Source organism: Cyanistes caeruleus, unplaced genomic scaffold, assembly GCF_971803275.1.
Source record: "Cyanistes caeruleus unplaced genomic scaffold, bCyaCae1.hap1.1 HAP1_SCAFFOLD_205, whole genome shotgun sequence".
Lineage (NCBI taxonomy): Eukaryota > Metazoa > Chordata > Aves > Passeriformes > Paridae > Cyanistes > Cyanistes caeruleus.
Window position 1 is genome coordinate 2192 of NW_028255992.1, and position 13755 is coordinate 15946.

At 56.4% G+C, this 13755-nt stretch overlaps 1 pseudogene; it reads right to left on the reverse strand.

The window, feature by feature from the left end:
- Positions 1 to 727: 727 nt before the first annotated feature.
- On the reverse strand, positions 728 to 13755 carry LOC111942791 (extracellular matrix organizing protein FRAS1-like; annotated as a pseudogene).

Below are 13755 nucleotides of genomic sequence, written 5' to 3' on the forward strand. Positions count from 1 at the left end.
CTGGGCCCGGCCGGTCCCGCAGCCCCGGAGCGCTCCCGGCCCGGGCCCCCCGCTCCGCCGGCCCCGAGGCCGCGGCGGGGCCCGAGCCGAGCTGGGCGCCCGCGTCTCCCTCCTTCCCTTCCCCGGCGCAGCAGCTCCGTGGGGCTCCGGCCCGCCGCGCCCCAGGGGAATGAGGGAGACCGGCGGGGCGGCGCAAGAAGGGACACCCCGATCACAGCGGGTTTTGTATTTTAGCTTTACTCTCTTCCGGAGGCCAACGAGGAACCCGGCTGCTCCTCGGCTGGCTCACGGGGGTGGCAGATGCCTTCGCCACCCTGCCCAGTTAAGCCCGGGAGAGCTGGAGCAGCACGGAGGAAGGGCGGCGGTGCAGTCGCTAAGACGGGAGCAGGGGGAATTGACAGCTGCCCCTCCTCACCAGACTAAAAAAATACCCGTATGACTTGCAAGTGCACCTGCTTCACTTCCCTGCCCTGGCCCTGGCAGAGGCCGCCGCTGTCCCTCGGTGGATGAAGGTTCCTGACGGTGCAGCAGCGGCCGCCCGCCGCCTTCGGGGCGCCCCGGGGCAGCTCCACCTCGCTGTTCAAGGGGAGCTCCTCGGGAGCACGCACCACCCAGCGAGGTGTCCTGCCTTTGCAATGGCATTAATTCCTTCAGGAACACGAATAAAGTGTTTTTAAAGAGCTTTCTCATGAGTGCCTCAGGGGAAAAAAAAATGAAATTACGGGACTAACATCCTCATCTTCATTTCTTGTATCAGAGGTGAAGTGTGAAGGCCCAGAGTCTACAATTCACCAAGTGTTCGGGAGGTCCTGGACAGAGGAGTCCATTTTGGGCTACCAAAAGCACTGGGTACTCCATACCTGGTAGAGAGCATCCACCTTGAGAGTAAATCCATCAACTCCGGGCATGCTGCTCACCGAGTGGAACTCGGACAGCTGGGAAGCAAAGTGGGCAGAGTCAAAAGGCACAGCGTGGAAATACTTACCCGTCACTTCTGTCTGGTTTCGGTGCTGGAAAGTCAGAGAAGTGTGGTGAGGGATGCTGTCTGCTTTCCCAAGGGAGGCTGGAAGCCAGAGCCCCACCAAACACCTGTGTCAGGGATCTAGTCCGAATGCCCCATCTCCACACGTACACGTGGGCACCGATTGAGGAACACACTCAAAGGGTGGGGGAAAACTGATCTGGTGTTCACAGCTGGCAGCAGCAGCAGCAGCAGCACAAAACATCCCCCACGGGCTCCCTTCCTCATCCCTTTGCAGCCACCGCCTGCCGGTTGCCAGAGCAAATCCCAAACGGGAAGAAGCAGGAGCAGAGCACTCACCAGGAGGAGGAATCGGTGCTTCAGGTACTTGTGGGGCTGGATGCAGCCGTACTGGGGCCCCTGGTTGTAGACGGTGCCCGTGGGGTCGAAGAGGGGCACGTGGCCAGCCCTGCCTGTGCACAGGTAGACCTTCTCCAGCTGCAGCTTGTAAGCGGCGTTGAGGTTTTGTTCGGGGGGCCAGAGCACGCGCCGGTACAGGATCTGCCCGGGGGGAGGTCGGGACAAAGAGGGGCAGGTGAAATTTCCCAAGCAGGAAAACGCTGCCAGAGCCAAGTGTCCGTGTTCAGAAGGGTTGGGGTTGTTTGGGAAGGGCTCGGTGTGTGGGAGTGACAAAACGCGGTGCCAGAGCACGCTGTTCTTTCACAGGGCTGTAAGATGTCAATTACTGCTGTAGAAGAGGCAAAGCTACACGTGGGTTCTGCCCTTTCCTCTCCAGGGAATGGAAGCTGTGAAAGCAGAAATGCTGGGCACAGGCAGAAGAGGAGAGGTAAATCCTACCCTTGGATAAAGCCCCCTTGTAATCCATTTCTGCCAGAGACCTTTCCGATTTGGTGGGGTCCATTAGAAAAACCTTCTCGTTGTTACAGAGCTGAAACTCCGTGTTCAGGGAGTAAACAACTGGAAGTGGGCGGTTTGTCTGCCGGAAGGCGATCGGGATCAAAAACCTGCAACTGGGACAAGGAAGGAAACAAAGGGGAGATGAGGTTTGGACGGGTGTGCACCCCAAAGGGGCCGAGCCTGCCCTCCTGCCCTCTTACCGCTCGGGAGCGTGAGCCGGGCAGGGCAGGGCAGGGGCTTGGCTCCAGGCTCTGCCCACGGCGGCGTGAGCTGCACCGTGCAGGGCATCAGGAAGATGGTGTATCCTCCAGAGTAATCCTTCCTGGGAACAGACAGAAGACCCTGCAGCCACCAAGCACAGCTCAAAGCCCTTCACCCAGGGCAGCACCTCTCCCTTGCCCCAGCAATGTCATCCAGCAGTCCCCGAGGGACAAGTGTGACTCTGGGATCAGTCTATCCACAGGCCGCACTGCTGGAAACATTCCTTTCCAAGAGGCTGAGCTGATTTTTCTCGCAGTACAACGGTGCTCCAGCTCTGACCAAGCTCCTGAGCATTCCGTGCTATTGCTGGCGTGGCTGCTGGAGGGGTGCCAGGGAGAACGTGCTGCTGTGGGGGAAGCTGCTGGAGGGGACTGCACCCCCAGCCCTCACCTGTTGTAGGAGCTGGTTGCTCTCCAGAGCTGGTAGGGAGAATCAAAAGTCTGAGCGCTCCACAGCAGCTGCAGGGCAAATTCGATGCCTCCCAGGTGCTCTGGAGTTACCAAAGAGGACCTGACACCTGGCAGGCTGTGGTGCTCCATGACAAACAGCCCTGGGGGAGGACAAGGAGGTGACGGGAGGCAGAGCGCGGAGAGGCCCCACCTCGCAGGGGCAGAGGGGCTCCCGGCGGGGACGGGGACTCGTTCCGCTGCCTGTGCCGTCAGAGCAGAGCTCTGTGTGACCCTGCTCTGTGTCCCTGCCAGGATCGCTGCCCTCACCTCTGAACTTGGCCTGCGTCTTGAACTCGATGACCGGCCGGCTGTCCTCGCGGATGTAGATGGGGATTATCTGCAGGCAGGCCGAGAGCGCGCTGTCCGTCTGGATCCCTGCAAGGACAGCAAGCGCCACTGGGAGCCCACACAGCACCCTCGCTCTCCTCTGCTGGGCTCTGCCAGCCCCAGAAGTGCTTGGGACACCTCCACAAGGCAGGGTTCAGCTGGGATCAGCCTCCAGTGAGCCAGCTGCACGCTCCCTCCGTCAGCCACCGGCTGCCTAAGCCCCCCGCAAGCACAGAGGAAGGCAATATTCCGAGTTCCCCGCTCCCTCAGGACTCTGGGGGCAGTGCAGGAGCTAAGGGGAAAACATGAAGGAACCACTTCTTCCATAGCCCTTGGAGCGCCTCAGGCTCACCTGTCCTCCAGAGAACGGTGTCGTAGAAGAAGGAGAACTCCATCTCGCTGCGGTGCTCCGGGGAAGCCCAGCCCCTCGGTGCCGTCACACAGATGTAGGACACGTAGAGAGGGACGTGGACTGTCAGGAAGGACTGAGCAGAGTCCCTTGCCTGGCAATAAAACCCCAGAAAGGGGGTTATGCGCCTTGCAGTGAAGTCAGAGGTGACTCTGGACGTTCTTTACGTGCAGGTACCTCAGACAAACCGGCGTTGTAATGCGGGGGCAGTGCTAAGGCTCCCTGGGACCATGGGACAAAGGAACTCTGGGCACAATTTCACCTCAAAACCCCCCTGATTTCCAAGGCTGTGAATTAAAAATGAGCAATTCTGCTTGCTCAGGCCTCCCAGAGCTCTCCATTTATTATCTGCAGAGTGCAGCTGTACTTTGCAGGCCCTGGAGAATTCGGGGAGATGTTCCAGCCTGGCTGGGGCCAGGCTCCACATGCTCCACTGGGCAGTTTCTCCGGCCAGGCGGCTCCTCTGGGTTTGTGCAAACAATTGGAGCTATAAAAGGAAACTTCATGAACTAGTTCCAGGCTGGCAGGAATTAAGAGAGATGATGCTGGTCCAAGCAATTTAATGGGAGAGCCTGGGGGAGATGGAGTGGGCTGCACGTGGATAACGCAGCCAGGAGAGGACAGTGAGACACCCCAAACAGGGAAAGCCACTCGTTTCTAGAGGAACATTTTTGGCTTCTGGTCTCTTAATTAGGGAATGAGCCAAAATATCCCATGTTGTGGAGCATGGCCTGAGCCGCCTCTGCTCATTTCTATTGGCCGAGAACACAGTCAAACTTATAAAAGGGAGCCCAGCTGAGAACGTTTTGTATTTCCAGTACGGCCCTACATTAAAAGAAACCAGTATTTTCCTGGCACTCTGAAGATTTAGAGAATAAAATAAATGGAAAATGAATGAAATGGAAAATAAATGAAATAAATGAAAAGCACCCAGGCCTCCCAGCTAGTCCCAAATCCAATGAGATTTTTAGGCCAGAATCTCCGCAGCCCCACCGGTGCCTCCCCGCCCGCGTACCCTGTGGTTGACGCTGGTGAAGGGCGTGTTGTCCGTGATGGTCTCGAAAGGCCAGCGGGCTTCCGTTCCCGTCCGTGGGGGCGGCCACTTCCCAGCTGAACTGTATGGAAGACTGGTTGATCCCGGCCTCGCCGCAGCGCTCCTTCATCAGGGCGTACTTGGGGACGTGAAGGTCACAGGGAGTGACACAGACGAGGGGGTAGCCTGGGGAGGGGGATTTCTTCGCACCCTCCTTGGTCACTTCTTCCACGCGGTCGTAGTGACCAGCCACGGTGACCACCTGTGGGAAACCAGAGGGCAGCACTCAGCTGGAGCCGAGGGAAAGGGTGGAAAAAGCCATCCACGCCTCCCACGTTGCCACGGCAGCCCCACTTTCTATTTCCCAAATCCCACTGCGGTTTCCACTCTGTGCTTGAAGGGCACCAACTCACATCCACTCACCACGGGAGGTGCTGGGAGAATCGGGCTCCCCGCTGCCTCCTGATCCAAAATAGTCACTGTGGCAGTGCTGCTGTCTCCTAGAACTGCTTCCACAGGATCATCTGGGCCCAGCACCAGAGAAAAGGACTCGTGCCACTCCCGGTCTTCGTTGGACATGATCTCCACCTTAAACATGATGTGGGCCACGCCTGAGGGAGCGAGTACAAGAAAAACAGAGAGAAGTGGATTCATCACCAGAGACTGCTCTGAAGTTCTCATCCGGACCCTGCTCCCAGCTGTGACCACGGAGACATTAGGATAAAATACGCATTATAAATTTTATTTCCACTCATTGCTGCTAATAATTTACCCAGAGGAGCCCACTATAAACATAAAACTCCAGCTATGACAACTGATCCAATCGATCCGGTGATAGATTTACTAGCAGATGCCATCTGAGGATTAATAGCGACTGTCTTGTAGTAGCTGCCTGAAGGAAAAATCTGGGATGCAAAGCACATTCCCATCCCTCGTCTTCCTCACACCAGTGTGCAGAGCCATTTGGTGAGGGCTTCTTGGTCCAGCAACGTGGTCTGAGGTGTTCACAGGCCTATGTTCCTTCAGGAGGACTTGACTCTGCCAAGTGCCAGCGCTTCCTCCTCTGCTCTGATCAGCCTTCCTTTAAACACATCAGCTAATTTTGAGTAACAACATTACAGCAAACTTCATGCTTTTCCAGTGGCTTTTCCCAAACCTCCTGGAAGTCCCTGGCGCGCACAAAACGTCCCTGGTCGCATCCCCACCTCAGACCCTCCCCGCCAGGCCCCTTCACCTGGGCTGAACTTGAGCATCCAACTCTTGGGGTAGTAATCCACGCCGGCCTGTGCCGAGCCGTCGCGGGCGCTGCAGCGCACCTTGGACGTTCTGTTCTGGTCACCTCTGCGGATCACCGGGATGTTCAGCACAGCCACTCCCTCCGGGCCCGGCGGCTCCCGGCACCTGGTACGCGGCCTCTTCGAACTCGATGCTGGGGGCTGCAGGCACAGCAGGGAGGGGAAAAGCTCCGGGTTTGCACCCCTGACTGGCTCAGCTCAGCTCCTTTCAGACTCGTCTACACGCCTTCGGAGCGAGGGGCTCCTCAAAGCAGGGGCCAAAAAGGCTTGGGTGTGACTTAGGGCAGAACTTAACGAGGGCATTGGGTTACAGAGGATGGCAAATGATTCTCCCATCCCTGGCATCCCTCTTCTCCCCCCACAGATCTCTCCAGGCTGTGATGCTGTGGAGGGAGAGGAACATCTCCCAGGGGAAGCACAGCAACTTCCAGCAATGGAAACAGGAGAGGTGGTGCGTCTGAGCTCTCTTAGCCAAGCCCTCCCTTCAGCCCAGCACAGGGCTGTGACCACGGCACCGAAGGCATTCACTGCAGCCCTGGGACTGTGCCGACTCCCTGGGAAGCAGCAGGACATCCTTGCAGAGCAGCCTCACTCACCATCTTCCTCATTGGTGACAGTTACGGTTGCCACGTCCATCTTCCCAACCCGAGCTCCGCTCCAATGGTTTCCAAGGGGGCTACTCAGATAGACCTGGAACTGCTCTTCTGGTTCGAAGGCAGAGTCATCACTGATGTGGACGCTGCAGTTCTTCACCTACAGCCAAGTGAAGAGGAGAAAGCAGCGCACACTGATACATCTGATAAAGCCCCGTAAAGGCCAGGCTGTGCCTCACTATCCAGGGTTGCTGTCCATCCTGGAAGAAACCCTTCTATTTTTAGGGCTGCTACTTCAGTGTGGACAAAGCACAGCCTGTTACAGGAGGAGACACATCAGCAAAGACATCTCTTTCCACAATCCCACAGCTCTCTGTAGAACAACCCTGAGTCCTCCTGATGCATCACATTTACATTTCATAACGTAACCAGTTTCAGCATGAAACGCACAGCCCCTTCAGAGTGGCTCACGCTGCTAGGACAAGAATCTGTGCCACCTGAAACCAGCCTGGACAACTCTGCCAGCTCCCTCTGACGACAGAGAGCCGAGGAGGAGACGTGAACCTCTCTCCCAGCACCGGTTCTTCGCTCCCCCACGAGGCAGGTCCAGCTCACCTTCTCCCCTTTGAAGAAGGTGACGCGAGACTCCTCTGCATCCCTCCTCTCCGCGAAGTCCTCCGTGACCTGCGCCGTCTGGCTCCGCGTGTAGCACCTGACGGAGGACTCGTAGCTCAGGTCCCCCGTGCGGAAGATGGGGATGTGCAGGGTCCCTTCCTTCTCCTTGGCCGTGTAGGTGTCCTTGGTGAACTGCATGCTGGGCACTGCAGAGGGGCAGAAACAGAGCCCAGCAGAGCTGAGGATCCTCAGGGAGCCAAGGGGCCAGAACAGAGCAGATAGAGCTGCCAGGGGTAACTTACCGTCTTGGAAAATGTCGTTAATGGCCACGACAGCCTGGAACGGCTTTGCCAGCTCGGCTCCGTAGGGGGAGCTGAGGTAAACAACAAATGTCTCCAGCCCTTCTATCACTGGGTACTGAGCATCGTCCAGGATTGTCAGGGGGCAGAACTGGGAGGAAAGTGGAATTCCTGCTGTTAGACGTATAAAGCTTTCATCCCTCTCAGCACTCACATCTGGCAGTCTAGTGTAAAGCCATTATGTCACTGGGTTTTCTGAATCCATTAATCAATGCAAAGAACGTTCTACGTGAATCCAGCTTATCATTTCAGAGAACAGGGCAGCCATCCTTATCATGGAAGAGGTGGCACGGCCAAATCTCTCCTGGCTGGAGTGCTGATGGGATGGGAGTCTGTGCTTAGCAGACTCATTAACAGTTCTCAAGTGGCCCAGCGAGGATATTCAAAACAAATGCTAGATATGCACAGAAACACAAGACAAGTGTCACCAGGCAAAGCAGACCCAGCAGGAATCCAAGTGGCTCCTCACCTCTTCTGTCTTGCCTGGCCTGAACTCTATTTTTCTGGAGCTGGGGACATAATCAACTCCCGGGCTGGCCGAGGGCGGGTCTGACGTCCGAGTGGCACACCACACCGACGTGGGCGTGGAGAGGTCGGGTCCCTGCCGGAGCACTGGGATCTCAATGTGTCCTGCAGCAGCACGTGCACATGAGAGAGAACAAACTGAGAGAGCACAAACTGAGAGAGCAGCCACGTTCCACAAACCCCTGCCTTGCCCTGCAGCACTGCTCCTGCCCCCAGGCTCCCCCTGGGCACACAGGGAACCAGAGCCCATCCGCACATCTCTGAAGTTCTGCTGTGCCCCGAATCGCTCCTTCTGGCACCTCCTGGTGGTGAAAGCTTCTACAGTGAGCATCCCAACACGACCACCTGCTCCTCACCTGCAGCCTCGCTGACAGTAAAGGTGGCATTCCCCAGGAACAGCGTGGAGGCGTCGTTGGGACCGGCGATGACCGCGTTGGCTGAAGCCCGGCTGCCGATGCGGGCGCTGTTCGAGGTGTCGGCCAGCACCACCTCAAACTCCTCTTCCTCTTCATATTCGCTGTCGTCGATCAGAGTGACATCACAGGTCACCAGGGTGACACCTGGCCCCAAAATGAGGCGGCTCTCATCCGACAGCCCCCGGGACTTGAAGTCGGAGCCGGATTCCAGCACGTGAAGGCTGCTGCCCTTGGCCGATTGGGGGACGGTGTAGCAGATGCAGACACGGTGCTGCTGGCATCCCCTAGGAAGCAACAGGGAAACTCCATAGATCTGTGGAAATACTTTTAATCTGTTTGCTGGAGATACTGGTCACTTAAAAAATAAAGCAGCATTCGGAAAAGAGGGCGAGGAATGAAAAAGAACACCGTCCCTGCTCCTGAACTTGCATGGCAGCTGGCTTAGACATGACTTCCAGGCATGCTCCTAAATCCACACTCAGAAAACCGGTGGCACTTGCCTATTAACATGCAGCCCAGTGACAGGGTCCACATAAAACACTGTCTAGGTCACAGAGAAGCAGCAAACAAATACAAGGGTTTGCTCCTGCTGGGAGCTGAAACAAATCCAAACCCAAGAAGCTTTAACAGCAGAGACAGGAACAAACACACTGCGTGTAGCTTGACGTTTCACAGTCGTGCCACATAACATCGGAGAAGACCCCAAAACCACAAGCAGGCACAGCCCAAGGGCTCGCTCTCTGTCACGAGGGTTCCCCCATGGCCCTCCCATGGGGCTCAGCATGTCCTGCCCAGCCCGACCCACCTTTCCTTTGCACGGGAGCCGAGAGCAAGCCGGCGCTCTCGCTGACGTGGAAGGCGTTCCCGTCAAACTGCAGCGTGGGCTCGTCCTCGGGGTCCGCGACGGTGACGGTGGCCCGGGTGACGTTCCCCAGCAGGGCGTAGGCCGGCATGCTGAGCTCTACGGAAAAGCTCTCCGTGCCCTCGAACACGTCGTCGTCGTTGATGGTGACGGTGGCAGGCCTTGGTGTCCTCCCGCTCCTCGAACTGCACCTGGAAGGCAGAAATCCGGCTGCTGTCCTTGGACCGGGCTCTGGAGCTTCCCGTCCTTCCCGTCTCACCCTGCTCTGAGGCGTTCCCTCTTCTGACAGCAAATAACTCGCGTGACTTTAGGAATAAAACACACCCTCCTCGGTGTTTTTAGCACTTTTTGTCTGTTCTTTCCTCCAGGCTCTGTGTGAGGCAGGTGTGGTCGGGCCCACCCACCTGCCCCGCATACTCCACGTAGTCCTGCTCCCCGGGCCGTGATGCGGCTCCAGCGGTGGCCGTTCCCTGCTCGGTGCGGCACAGGACAATGCTGTACCGGTTGAGGTTCCCCACCCGCCTCACGGCGACGCTGACGGAGCCGGCGCTCTCCCTGACCTCGTAGCTGGAAAAAGGGATCGAGCACACACAGGTAACGGGCTGGGGAGCAAACCCCGTGCGGGGCTGCGGGGGTGAGCGTGGCCTCCCTGGGAGATCCGAGGAACAATAACAACCGGGGACTTGGGCGCGGGGCAGCTGCTCCACGCTTTAGGCCCCTCTCCTCACTGACAGAATTGCCTTCCCATGCTGCAGGGAGCTCAGCTAAGAGCCCAGCCCCCAGCCAAGTGCCCCTCGTGCCACTTACCTGCCGTGAGTAAAGCTGAGAAGGGATCGCTGGACGTGGAAGACGTTGCCGCTGACCACGTTGAGTTTGCTGTCCTTCACTAGGAACTGAAAGCTGTCCGCGGTCTCCTGGACCATCTCCTCGTGCGCCACGTACCGAATGAGGCCCTGGTTCACATCCTCTGCCGGGAGGGAACGTCCAAGGAGTTGGGACAGAAATCCCAAGGCAGCTTTGGAGATGAGCAGTGTGGGTCTGCACGGCCACATGGAGCGAGGATCACAGGGAGCAGTTACCCCCTCACCTCCCCTTCCCTCAGCCCCGCAAGAGTGAACTCTCCCCACATTTTGCTGGCTCTGCACAGCTAGCCACACCACTGTGATGAACACCTCCTGCAAGATCTATAACCCCTCTTCACTGCCCCAAGTCACAGCTCCAGCTCTAACAAGCCTGGAGAACCTGGGACGAGCTGCAGGACACAGGTTGGTGTCTCCAAGAAATTACAGGATTTCTGCAACTGACAGCCAAGTTCAATGCTTACTGTCAACACACTTTGGAGATCTGCCCCTTGTCTTCTCCCCTCACACCTATTTTTCCCTTATTTTAACAAACTGAATCAAGTGATGGAAAAAAGCAGCAGGACACAGCCCAGCTCCATACCCTGTGTAAAGGTGGTCACAGCTGTGCCCGGCTTCAGCTTGTTCTCCACGTGGCCATTTCTGGGACCGGCTGTTATCTCATAGATCAGCTGTTCGTCATCTGTGTCAGGATCTGTCATCAGTAATTCCTTCTTAGTGATGAGATTGGTGGCCTGGATTAAAGCCAAAACCAAGGGAGTCAAACTGAAGCTCCAGCAGTGCAAGTCTGATTGACTGTTCACACAAAAAGCCCGACCATCCCTCTGTTAAAACAGACAAAGGGAAAATCTAGGGATGTGAAAGCACAGAGCGGCCTTGAACTGAGATATCCCACAACGTGTTTGACAACACAACAAAGATTCAAATTTTGCCTCGCATCTGGTTTAATTAAGCCAGGTTTAGTTTAATTAAGAAGACAGATGTGGCTCAAAGAAAAGCAAATTCCAAAGCAGCTGCCCAGCCTTATTTAGCTGGGGCTAAAAGCTAGGACAAATCTTTGGGTTTAACTTAGAAAGTTCTGTTCCACGAGCTGTGCTGACGCTCAGGTGAGGCCCTGCTTGGCAATAAAACATCTGCAAACAGCCTCAGATTGAAGGACTCACTCAAGACAGTTCGCACAGCCTTGGAGAGCCTCCAGGAGAGCACTTTTCAAATGCCCTCAGGTGGATCTGATTCAGTTCTACCACATTTTGCTTTCTCTTCAAAAGCAGAATGTTTTTGACAGCAGGAGAAAGAGAGAAAATTGAGCTGCTCGAGGAGCAGGAGTGCTTTTCCTGAAGTGAGGAGTTTGAGCTGAGATAGCCATTTCTTAATGCAATTTCTTACTACAGCGTTTTCCACTCATTTTTTTCTGGGAAGAACCAAAGTGTTGCTTTACAGTTAGTGCTGGCTCCTCAGAAACAAGCTGAGAGTTTTATGGGGTTTTGTTTGGATTTCAGCACAACAAAGGCATTTGTTTCACAGCAAGAAACTCCTGCACCGTATCCTTGGAAAGCCATCTATCTCTGCCGCACATCATCAAGACATCTCCACCGTCAGCAAAGCTAAAAATGTACCCTGGGGAGGGTATTCTCCATCCCAAAAATCAAAGTGCTGAAGGATGAGGATGCTCTCCTGCGAAGCCCCTTCTCCTGGAGCAGCCTGAGAAGCAGCCCAAGCTGAGGCCAGGCAGCTGTTACCTTGCCATCCGTGTACTCCAGTCACTGCAGGCCCAGGTTGGTGACCACCCTGGGTGTCCCGTCATCCACAGGGAGGATGTCCACCTGGAAGCGCTGCGGTGCTGCCGTCACCACCTGACACCAGTTCAGAGACACGGGGGTTACTGTGCGAGTCAGAGCCTCAGCCACCACGTCACCAGCTCGGCTCCCTTCGGCTCTGCTGGCACCAAGGGCAGAGTTTGCAGGGAGGGGAAGAAGCAAAGACGTGACCGAGAACGTTCAGTCAGCATCTCAGTCCCCCCTGCCCCGAGAGGAGGCACCTCCCTGTGAGCTCCCAAGGCCCCCTCCCATCCCTTCTCCTCCCTGACCTTCTTCCCTCCCTCCTGCACCACGAAGAGGGGGCTGGTGCCGTCGGAGACGGTGAGGGTGAAGCGGTCCCTGAGCGCGCTGCCGCCGCCGTGCCTGCAGCTGCCGCGCTTCTGGTAGATGTGATGTCATCCCTGGTGAAGGTGGTGGCCTGCAGAGGACGCTGCCCGCGGCCGCTGCGCTCCATCAGCCCGTGCCGGGGCGGCTGCACCGCCCCGAACGTCAGGGACTCCACCTGTGCCCGGACATGGAGGGGCAAAGCTGGGGACACGACCTCAGGACACTGCCCTTCCAGCTCAGGAGGCCCGGACAGGGATTCTGGCCAGGCAGCTCCCCTGCGTTGGTGTTCCCAACACAAGGGTTAGCACAGAACATTCCTGGTTCCCCCTGAGCCCCGCCCTGTCCTTGTCCCTCTCCCAAGGGATTTTGTTTTGTAGGTGTCTCCCTATAAAACAAGGCACATCCCACCGAATTCCTGCTTCAGCTGGTCTGAGACAGCTCCCACCCACCCCTGTGCCTGCTCCACGAACACAAGAGCAGCCCCCAGTCCTGCAGCCATTCCGGGCAGTGTGTCCCTTGCCACTTCTGCCAGGGCAAAAACCTTGGGGGCAGGATTTTGGCTCAGGCAGCCAGATCTCTCGCTGCAGGGGAAACAGCAGTGAGATAGAGCCAGTGTTCGACAGCTCAGCCTCTGGCCAGACCCAGGAAGAAGAGGAAGTGCCATTTCCATCCATGCTGAGCATAAATTCAGCATTAAGTCTTTAAACACAAGCCCAGATGTGCAGCACAAGAGGGGAGCAAGGAGGCTGGGGGTGGTCCTGCCTTACCTCTGTGTCAGCATCTGTCGCTTTGAGCTCAAACTCCGTGATGGTTTTTCTCACCCCTTCCTGAACTGTCATCCCAAAGATTTGCACGATGGGCAAGGAGTCATCCACGGGGTTTATGGTGATGTCAAATGTCTGGCTCACCTGGGACAGGAAGAAAAGCTTCCCTTGCCGAATTCAGCCTTCCAAGAGTGTGACTTCACCGCAAGAGCACAGCGATCCCCAGTTTGGGTCTCTTCATTTCAGCCTTGTCTGAGCTGCTAAGCCCAGATCACTTCTTTATCCCTCCCCACTCATTAATTCTCCCTCTTTCTGTGATATTTACGGACATCCACTTTCCCTCCCTCTCTCACTCAGTTTTGCCCCTCTCCCTCTATGTGCAGCTAGACTTCTTCTCTTTCAGAAAGCAGGAAAAAGGCATTTCTCCAGGGGCTGGCTGTCGTCACTACGCTGTCAGTGCACTGGATCAAAGCTGAGCTCCAGCAACAGTTGGCAAGCAGCTGAAAACCAGGCACCCAGCTCTTGGTGAGCCCACAGGGCAGGTGGCTCCCTGTTCCCTGCACAGGCCTTCCTCCCTCCCTGACCTGAGCGATGTGGGAAATCCCACAGCAGGAGAAGGAGGAACAGCCACATCTGCCCACTCAGGCAAAAGTCAGGCTGGGACTGACCTCGTTTGTCCCATCAGACACAGAAAAGGTGAAGGCATCCGTGTGCTTTTCCTCCTCACTGGTGTGGATGTACTGGATGCTGCCAGAGGCCAAGTCTGCCTGGCTGAAGGAACTAATTCTTGTCCCTGGAAAACGAACAACAGGGAGGAAATGTGCAGCAGAAAGAGCAAGGCAGGGAAAAACTACGGGAAGCAGGACATATTTAGGCATGAGGACTCGGTTTTGGCTGGTTCTGATCCAAGGCAGGCTGCCCCGTGAACCCTCAGCTGAGCCAGGGATTTAGCTGGCACAGAGCC